The 10,318-nt window shown below is 42.8% G+C and overlaps 1 protein-coding gene across 4 annotated transcripts in view; it reads right to left on the bottom strand.

Annotated features, from left to right (window-relative positions):
- The window catches only part of strbp (spermatid perinuclear RNA binding protein), a 74,651-nt gene extending 65,676 nt beyond the window's left edge, over positions 1–8,975 (bottom strand). For 2 of the 4 annotated variants that reach the window (XM_053410725.1, XM_053410724.1), the window contains exon 1: positions 8,547–8,973. The gene's annotated coding sequence lies outside the window, so the exon portion shown is untranslated. Of the gene's footprint in view, positions 1–8,546 lie in introns of all 4 variants that reach the window. The other 2 variants (XM_053410723.1, XM_053410726.1) reach the window with 2 other exon arrangements.
- Positions 8,976–10,318: the final 1,343 nt, after the last annotated feature.

The following is a 10,318-nucleotide window of genomic DNA, read 5'->3' on the forward strand; positions in this document are numbered from 1 at the left end:
TAAACAGACTCGCCAGCAGCTACTGTCGCTGTAGACAATCCACATGTGGATCAAACAGACCATGTTACGTGTTTCAAACCTATATGGTACCTCACACTATACCATGACATCGTATCACAATCACTCTGCTCACAGAATACAACGATTCAGATGAAACCATGTGGAGAGGAGAGCCTCAATATTTAGGTTCAGACAACTGACTTATGACACTGATCTAGGGGTGTAAGTCACAATCACGTTCCCAACACAAGCTTGTATAGCATGCAGCACCAAATCGTATTATGTCTGTTTAGCAGCTACACACTGACTGCTCTTTTAAGATATAATCTTATTGATAATAATAATATAAAGTCCCCCCCCCCCCCCCCTGTGCTTTATCAGACCTAATTTTTTAATCACTCATGAGCTGAGTCCTCTTAACAGAGCCTGGTTGCTTGTTCCACAGGCTGAACTGAAATCTGTCAGTGCTTCCTGCCAGAAGAGCTCACACCACAAGATTTTGACAAGACATCAGTGCAGGTGGGCTGAGTGTATGGGACTGGAAACTGAGAGGGGTGTAAGCGGCCGTGCTGGGAAAGACTCTTCAGCCTTCTTGAGGTGTCGTATCTCTTACTCAATGAGCCATTTTCGAAGGAAGGTGCCCACTTGATAACCACAACGTCAGGCCCACACTCACTCAGCCTGAAAGCTGAGAAGAATAACTACTGTAAGAGGTTCCTGTGGCTGATGGTGCTGTAGAAACTCACGCTTGTTTGCTATGGTGCTCATCAGTTTAAAAGGTGCTTTCAAACCTGCCTTGTTAAGACAACGGTATAGACTCTAGACCAAAGGACAAAAATCTAGTCCAACCATAAGAGGTGATCTCGGTCTGGATCAAAATAAACCATGGTTCGGTTCAGTGTAGTGTGAAAACACTTTATTTTGAAAGTTTGGACTTTCAAACTTATTGCTAATCTCCCTGACAATATGATATTTGAATGACGAAGACGTTCAAATATTGCCAGAAGTAATACCATATAGTTAAAACTTTGGCAATTTTCTCCATTCCAACAGAAACACTACTTTTTTCAATGCACTCCAACATCAGACACACAACCGTCCCAAAACCAATCAGTGTCTAGTATAGGTAGATGCAGCCAGGACGTATGTCAGACAAAAGTCTTTAATATGCTCTCAAACTTTCAATGTGAAAACAAAACTAACTGGATGTTAACAACGTTATAAAAACATGAACCTTGGTTCGGACCACAGTTTGAACTTTCAGGTGTGAAAACGCCCTCATTTCTTAGTCATGAGTTCTCACTTATCTAAGCTACACATCACTTACATGTTTCAGCCAAGTCCGTTTCAGAGGCACAATCTGCATGTCCTAGCCATAGTCAGCATGGCGGCTTTTCTGTGTTTTTATGAGGGTTTTTTTGTGCTGGCAAGAGAGTGTTTTGAGAGAGCTGTTTGGGAGCTGCTGGGTTGTCCCTCTAATGAGATGGGGATGAAAAGCCAGTGTGTTGGAACAGTACAACATTTCTGTATTCCAATATAAGGTAGAATCCACAGTGGCATGGATTTAGCTCACAGAACAAATAGGGAGCAGTAAATACATTGCATTGCTCTTAAATTACTGCAAACATACAGAGCTCTGTTTATCAATATTATCACATGTACAAGCCGCGTGATATAAGCTAGCAACCAAGACCGTTTAGACCAAACAGGCAGTGAGATGGCTTATCAAGAACAAATATGCAGATGCACACATGCAAAGTCAATTTTGCATACACATCTGTTGCTCTACAATCCTTCCTTTACCTTTCGCAACTATAAGCACACAAACAGACACGCACAGACATAGGCAGCTGCCTGAGTGGTGGCTCCGCATACGCAAGTCAGGCTGACACTGATGTGTGTGCTGGAGTGAGACGATGATGTGGCTCCAGAAGAAGGAGAAATGTGGTGAAGCTTCCCTGCAAGTGCCGCGTTTCTCTTACGTTGTGTGTTTGTGTCTGTGTGTGTGTGTGTCACAGTAGAGCGTGCTGCTCTGTTGCACACTCTGCTTTTTATCCCCATCCTCCCAGCAAGAACAACAAGCATGGGTGGATACGCCTCGGTAGCTTTGAGATATGACACAAGTACAGTATATGTGTGTATTCATTACAGTGGTATCTCTGTTTCTGTCCAGGAAGTTGCACAAATACTCACACCGATCTTACGAGTCTACAATAAAGACTTAATTCCATATATAACAACAATAAACTGTTTAGTATTTTGTTATTTCATCTCATAGCTTTAAGCCTTGAAAAAGAAGTGAGGTATATGTAACTGTAAATCCACCGTATTATACAATATGATTATTTCAATGACATGGAGCGCTCAAGAGATAGTCTTTCTGTTTTAACAGTGATCCTGAGGTGCGTTGTGTGCAGAGGGCTGAGACCACAATCCCATAAATCCTACTTTACTAGATGAACGTCCTAATCAGATAAAGAAATCATAGAACACACACACGCACCACATACACACACACACGCTCACAAAACATCTCCCTGATAATCTCCATTACCAATTACGGGGTGATATGCCACAGCTTAACATTAAAGCAGCAATTAATCTGCTAACACCGGTCAGTGGGTCATCGTAGTAGGAGAGAAAATATTGCTTGCAGGCACACATGTGCACAGACCAAGCAAAAGCATCATGGGAAATAGTTTCTTTAATAGCTTTGAAGTGCAGTATATTTGTATCTTATTTCTCCTGAGATGCAATGCTGCTTTTTAATTATTAACATGTATTGTCTGAGTTGTCAAAACTGTGGTGCAGGACTCAAAATGGATCCCCGGGCTTTATTTGATAGATTCTTATCAAAGCAGAACAAATGCATTTTATAGATTAACTGTAGATGGTATTTCACATGGTTTAAACTGCAAGGTTGAAAGATGCTAATGTTGCTGCTGCTGTTGCTGTTTTCTGGTATTTTTTATTCAGGTCAGGTTGAGTGAGAAACCAGGTACGATTTGTTTCAGCATTTCTCTATATCACACGCTGCCAGATAGCAGCCTATATAGGTTATGTGTCAGAGAAAAAAGAAATTCTGACTGGCAATTTTTTTTTCAGCTTTCTTTTTTTAGAGACATAGTGAAGAGAGAGGAAATGGGATGACAGAGAAGAAAGACAGTCAATGTTCCGGCCAAGCAAGATTGGAAGCAGGGATCTGTTTCTCAAGACCTTTGAGCCTATGTGGATTGAACCCTAAACATTCAGCAGCAGGGTCACCCCTGACTGGCCTTTTTTTTTCTCTCCTTTTATAATCCTCAGCTTTGCCTTTCTGCCTGCCATCAATCCATCAATATTTTGCACAGGCGGATTGAGCCGGATTATGATTTTCAAGTCACCGACATCAACCATAAATAGACAATTCAAACCTACAACTAGAGCTGGAATTGTCTTTCATATTTATTAACGAAGAGCGAACCCAACTGGACTTCATCTGCTCGGCCTGATTTATTAATAAAAGAGATGAATGGAGAAACCTAACAATGACAGATGAAGCTCTTAAACAACCTGTTTTACATTGTGATGAACAAGCAGCCTTAGATTTGTATGATCTGCTAAATCATTTATGTTATATATGTTAGTTCTAAAAACATGATTTGATTATGTTAATCGTTTATTCTATAGATCTGATTTATAGACCTGTGTGTGTCTGTACGAGGAAGAGAGGTGACACTCCGTGAGTCATAGTTGAGTGATAGAGCAGATGGGCCTCTCATATCTGTCAAACTGAATATATTCACTCCTTCTGTGCCTCCACATGAATGTGTGTTAGTGCATGGTATAATATTTCTGAAGCCAGATAAATCCACATTCTGATCATGGTGCTGATAATGTATGGACTTTGAAGGTGCAGTGATACTTAGTCTTAGAACTACTCTGCTGCTGTCAACAGCTTCATCTTGTTTAAGATCTTTAAGGGAAAAGAAAGCAAAAAGCCCTTTTTGAATGAGGATGACATGGTTTAACAGTGAAAGAGAAATAGCTTTACTGTCACACATTATATAACTGAATCCTTTACAACCTTCATTCGTTCTGTCCTTCTTTGAATCAATAAAAAACACATTTCTCCTTAGAAATCAAATGTGTGTGAATAAGTGCAGTACGTGGTGTCTGCAAGGATAAAAACTGAAAGTCAACAAATCTGGATATGAATAATTAGTTTTGTTGAATCTTTGGATCTGTCTGTGCCACTGTGCCACTTCTTAATCCCAGTCTTCTTCCCTGTCTGTTAGCACCACCTCGGTCTATAATATTCCGGTCTTATTCTGCTGTATGTTCACTGTCTCGCCTTGTGCTTAAATATTAAACATGTAGTTTTATCAGCCTATTATTATGAATCATAATTAGTGAAGAAATAGCTGCAGTGGTACTGCTGACTACAAATTGAAACCCGCCAATGCACAGAAAAGGCACATTCTTCACTCTTCTCACCTTCATGCTCGTCACTCTATCGTTCCTGGTAAATTTATCATCATCATATCGGCCAATGAAATTAAGGATACAGACAGTGGACTTCTGCACGCTTGTCTCTATAAATATTATGTCCTTCACCCTATGATATTTTGCGTTGTCAGGTAGTCAAGATAAATGTGGCTCAGATTTTCCACATTAGGTTTGGTATGTGTATAGGATCGTGCAGGACTTTGTGTGACATCCATCGGATCGTTTACGGCTTCCTGATTTTTAGTGTTAAGCAAAATTAAGATGATTGTTTTTCTGGATCGTGTGTGAACCCACATTAAAAGGGTTTACGATGCCATCTGGAGCATTTCCCTTGTAATAAAAAGTGTCAATATATGATTTTCAAATGTCTGTGTAGAGCAAAGATGATAAAAACCCTGCAGCATGTCAATTTCTCTGCATTGGCCTGACTAATTCAATAAACTCTATGAAAAACAACATATCATAGATCAAACAACTTTGTGTAAACTCTGCCTCTACATTCATTCTATGATTGACCCTTCATTTTAAACCAAATGTGACACAAATACTTTGTTATATCTGTGTGCAAAAATAACATTTTCACTCAGGTGCTACAAAGATATAGATTCTTCTGTATAGATTTCATTACTGATCAATTCTAAATGCATCAACCCTCCTAATAAAACTGCTGCAGCTTAAGTAAGTATATGTCTTGACAAAGTTACAAAATAACTTTTGAGGCTACCTGCATAAGTGACATTTAAAGGATTTAAATCTTATTGTTGAAATATCCACGAGCTTGGCGAAATTAACTCATCATACACAGTACATTGAGAAATTACAGCGCTATTGTGTTTTTGACTTGAGAATGCAAGCCATTCTTCCGGAGCTCCCTATTATTTCAGTAAGTTCCCTCATGCATCTTATGATGAAGGCTGCCTTTGTTTAACGCCGCCACTCCAAGTCAAAGTTCAAGTTAACAGCAACTCTGCAGGGACGAAACCCTGCGGAGTTCAGCTCAGGTTCAGTGTTTGTGTGGACTAGAGTGGTGCAAGCTGTGGTGCAGGAAACCTTACATGGCCATCTCTCACACTCACTGCCTCGGTCTGTGTCACTGTCTGTCTCCCCCCTTTTCTCTCCCCCCCTTTCTCTCTCATCTCTTGTCTCTGTCTCTTCCCTGGATTCCACACTGAGGTGATAGGAAACAGGAACGGCTCAGAATCTGCTCACTCTTCCTCTTGTGATGCACGCACACACACACACACAGACACACAAACACAAACAGCAGTATTCCTGTTTCGATGTCTTTGTTCCGTAGCCAGTTTGGAAGATGTTTCCTCAAACATGTTTGTATGATAAAGCCATTCTCGTTTACTGCGTTTGGAATGAAGGGGGTGAGTGTGTTTGCATGTTTGTGTCTGTGTGCGTCTGTGTGCGTGTGTGTGTGTGTCTGTGGTTGTGTGTCTGCATGCGCACTTACATGCGTGTGTGTGTGTGTCTGCGCGCGGCTGTGTGTGACAAACAGCACAGTTGAAAATGAGATATGGTCATCTGAAGGATCTGAGTCAGCAGACTGCAGATGGCTCCTTAAATATTGCCAAGTGGAGGAATAATCAAAACAGTGGTGCACTCTCCTGCTCTCTGCCCTTTGTTCAGTCTCTCCTGCACCACAGCACCACTGGGACTCTCCTCAACTCCCTGTTGTGCTTACTGGGACCTTGGCAGCCGGCTGCCATATCAGCCAATTATGACAGCTTTTACTAAACCATCCAGCCAATTGGATTAAGGCTACTTTTCCTTGCCAGATGAGACTCCAAATGTGCTGCTGTGTGCGAGAATATGAGAAGTGGTGGGCAGACTCCTGTTTCGCTGATAGGCACCGGGCACCAGAATACACATATGCTGCAGAGGCAGTGGCTGGAGAGGGAGACATCCCACGACTGCCACTGTGCGTCGCAAGATTTTAAACAGTTTAAAGCAAGGACAGCACTGTGTCGTTTACTTTACAGATTACAGGCTAAATAAACAAAGCTGAACTGGAAATAAACAAAGAAACGTCATTTGGCTAAGTGTCAAGAAGATCTCAACAATTTAACATAAATCTGTGATGTTTACGATTGTGGCAGTGATTCTATGTTGTTATTACACTGAGTTTGTGTTAGAGCATGTTCGTCTTTCTCCTGCATGCTCCCTGTACCTCGTATGTCTTTAATCTGGGTACCTGGGCCCAAAGAAGTTCCATTAGTGTAATTTCCAATCCGCTGAAGCAATTGAAACTGACTGTAGGTGCTTAAATCTCCTGTTTGCTATTAGGGGGAGCAAAAAAAAACTATATATAGGGCAGTAAAGCGCCCTACTTTAAATGGAAACGATCCTGTATTTCTGGTCGGATAGGTCTAGTTTCTCACAATGTCAAATTAGCATCAGATTCCCAGATAGATAACCAAATAATGCACAATGTCAAGGGATAAAAACTGTCATACAAATGAAGGCACGCACATAGGTGAGGATACAAATCAATAAGACAAAAGAAACCAGAAAAACAGTTAAGACCCCCGTCCACACATGAATAGGGAGAAATGAGGAGAGAAATAAACAATAATAAATCCTATGAGACGACAATGCCTAGAGAAGAAAAACGGAAATACAGAAAAAGGACAAGGACAGAATTAGTTTTGCGATCGTGCAACGGCATCTCACTCGCTCTCCCTCCTTCTCATCCTCCTATTTTGTTGATATCGATAGAGTTCATTGCCAAGTCAGCGCTTAAGAGAAAGAGTCTGGGTAAGTGCTCATAGGGGCCTGAAGCATACACACTCAAATGTAGACTTCAGATTAACACACAAACACACACACACACACTTGCTCATAAGATATTTTTCCATCACAATCCACTACGAGAAGACGCTCAAATAAATAAGCAATATGCTTCACAACCAAGGATGTATTCACATGTCCAGCTCAGCAGCACAAGAGGAGCATTGTGTGGCTTCAACAAGCCGCAACTTAAAGAAGTCGGTGCTAAGTCAATTCTACCCATGAAGGGTGAGGTCCATAAGGGCAGGGCACTGACACAAAGGCACCCTACATTTTAACCAACTGGGGCAGGTGTGGCTCGAGTGTTAGGCACTTTGAAACACATAAACAGGGTGGAGCGGACAGGAATAACCCAAAGGCAACAGGCTCTTGGGGGGGGTGGGGGGGGGACGACCACCAGGCATAGGGCCCCCATACAGGGGGACACACTTCAATTAGCCCGTCAGTCATAACAGAAAACAGAAAACCCACCATGCTGCCGCTTCAGCATCAAGATCGCACATGACACCGAGCAGGCGGCCGTGAAGGGACCTTTGTACACCGAGGGCCTCATAGTGACCGGTGTGACCTCTCGGCCGGAATTGGGTGTTTATTGGGTTTCGAACGTGGCTCGTGTTGAGGTATGTCAACGAGCCGGTTCAGCAGGAAGAGAGAGAGAGAGAGAGAGAGAGAGAGAGAGAGGAGCCGCGTGTCATTCACACGGATCACACGCACGGCGCAGAAACAAAAGGCACGCGCGCTGCATACAGAGGGAGCGAGGATGGAAACTGCTTTAAAACACAGGCTGGTGAGGGGGGGGGCACGGGGGAAATGCCTGATCAATAAAAAATACCGTCGCTTGTAAGTGATCATTTAACGCGGCTTTGAATGTGTGAGATTGTGAGGGGGGTATCTAGGCTTAAACAACAGAGCTCAGTGGGTTGATGGTATCTCACAGCCCCAATGCGGAAGTGGGTTACCAGACACCTGCTATGAAAGATGAGATAAAGATGAGTCCGGTCTCCTCGTGTCGCTCCTCTCGGGTTATTTCAGTTTAACACCGACACACACTCCGTAAACAAGACGCTCGGTAAACCGGGAGGAAAGTGGCCGTTTGCTCACGTGTTAAAGTTCCCTATTTTACTTTATTTAAAAGCGAAAGCAAAGACGCGAGGAAAGAGGGAACTAACACGTTGAACTTCTGCCTCCGCGTGTTGTCTCTCTGCGGGGAAATACAAGGAACAAACAAACACTCGGTTTAAATGAAACGTGAACAGACTTACAGTGTTGGGTGGTTAAATGTCCGCCAGTGAAAACAAATCCATCCACACGACGGAACAGAAAATCCGACAGGATCCGGTGTGGGAGCTGTCACCGCCGCGCGAGCTGCAGTCACAGACTGTAGGTGCCTTGACAACCGGGACAGCGGAGCGCGAGGAGCGCGAGACGGTTCAGAGCAGAGAGCGCGCGAGGAGCCGCCTACTGGTCTGCACGGGACATGAGAGAGAGAGCGAGTGAGAGAGAGAGAGCGGGAGCTAAAGAGAGAGTCAGAGAGAGAGAGAGAAAGAGTGAGAGAGAGCGCTAGAGAGAGAGGGATGGGGTGGAGAGAGAGAGAGAGAGCTAGAGAGAGGGAAGTGGTGGAGATAGAGAGAGAGTGTGAGAGAGAGCGATAGAGAGAGAGAGACAGAGATAGTTAGAGAGAGAGAGTCAGTCATAGAGAGTGAGAGAAAATGAGAGGGAGAGGGGGTAGTGAGAGAAATAGTGAGATAGAGAGAGAGAGAGAGAGAGAGAGAGAGAGAGATAGGGGGAGGTTGAGAGAGGGGAGAAAGAGAGGGAGAGAGCGAGTGCATGCGCAGATAGGGTCGGTTCATTCTGGAGGAGTGGGGCTGTAATAAGGGGAAATAATCCTATTTTTTCAAATTAAATTTTTTACATTCATCTGCATCAAACTATCCAATTTTATTTGTATTGCCCATTTTCACAAATGTTTACAAAAGTTTTATAGTTCCATTAGGACCTGACACTATTGAACTGCCACATATGTAGTTGTAAAATGTATCCTCTTATATAGTTGTTAGTGTATAGTTGTATACACTAAGAGACATGCGCCAGCAGCTCATGCACACACACAGGACAACGTTATAGAGACGGTACTGTGTCGCTTTGGATTTATTTTGTGTAATGGTGAAAAGTGAAGCCAAAATGTCTCGGTCACCACCTGGTGGCTGGCTGCAGTATAGCTCCAAAACCTCAAAGGTCAACGTAGGCCTACACATTTTCTCAAAGAAGGTTTCTATCATTTTAGCTAGTTCTTATCAAACAGATGTTTATGTTTCTGATAAGTTAAACATCATGATTGAGAGCTGACTCATGATTGGTCGAGCACGCGTCATCAGCGAGATCTTGCTACTGCGAAATCTCTATCGCTACAAATGCAACACATGGCAGCGCTGATAACTGGGATGATTTGGCCTCAATTCTGGATAGTGGGAGGAAGTTGAGACGGGTTGTCCATCTTTATTTACATTCAATGGTGGTGGCCAGTAACTGGTTTTAATTATTGTGGTCTATTACCAACAGTGATTTGTTATTTGTAAATACTGCATTGCAAGTATTGTAATATATAAAAACATATCATCATTTATTAGTTGATTGTATCTGAATCTACAGCCCCACTTGTAAATATATAAGTATTTCCCTCCAGAGTGGATTACAAGTACCTCAGTTTTCTTCTACTTTACATTCAACCGCTGTTTTCAATCTCCATATTTCTTATTTTAATAGTTTTAACACCATCAAACATGCAGTTAAATAAGATGCCACAGGCTACATTTAATTTCCTTAATGAGGGTTAGAGGGAGCCCGGTCTAACCTACATCCTCACCGTGACTTCTCCATCCAAGAGAAGCAGACAGCCTTATAAATAATTCAGCAATAAAAGCTTCTTGCCTGTGCTCGGCTGCAGGCTGCATGCAGCACCAAAAAGAAGAAGACCCCCACGCCCCTGCACCTCCCCTCCCCTCCCCTCCACTCCCTCATCACACCATCAATCCGC

The sequence above is a fragment of the Pleuronectes platessa genome, chromosome 19 (assembly GCF_947347685.1).
Source record: "Pleuronectes platessa chromosome 19, fPlePla1.1, whole genome shotgun sequence".
Classification (NCBI taxonomy): domain Eukaryota; kingdom Metazoa; phylum Chordata; class Actinopteri; order Pleuronectiformes; family Pleuronectidae; genus Pleuronectes; species Pleuronectes platessa.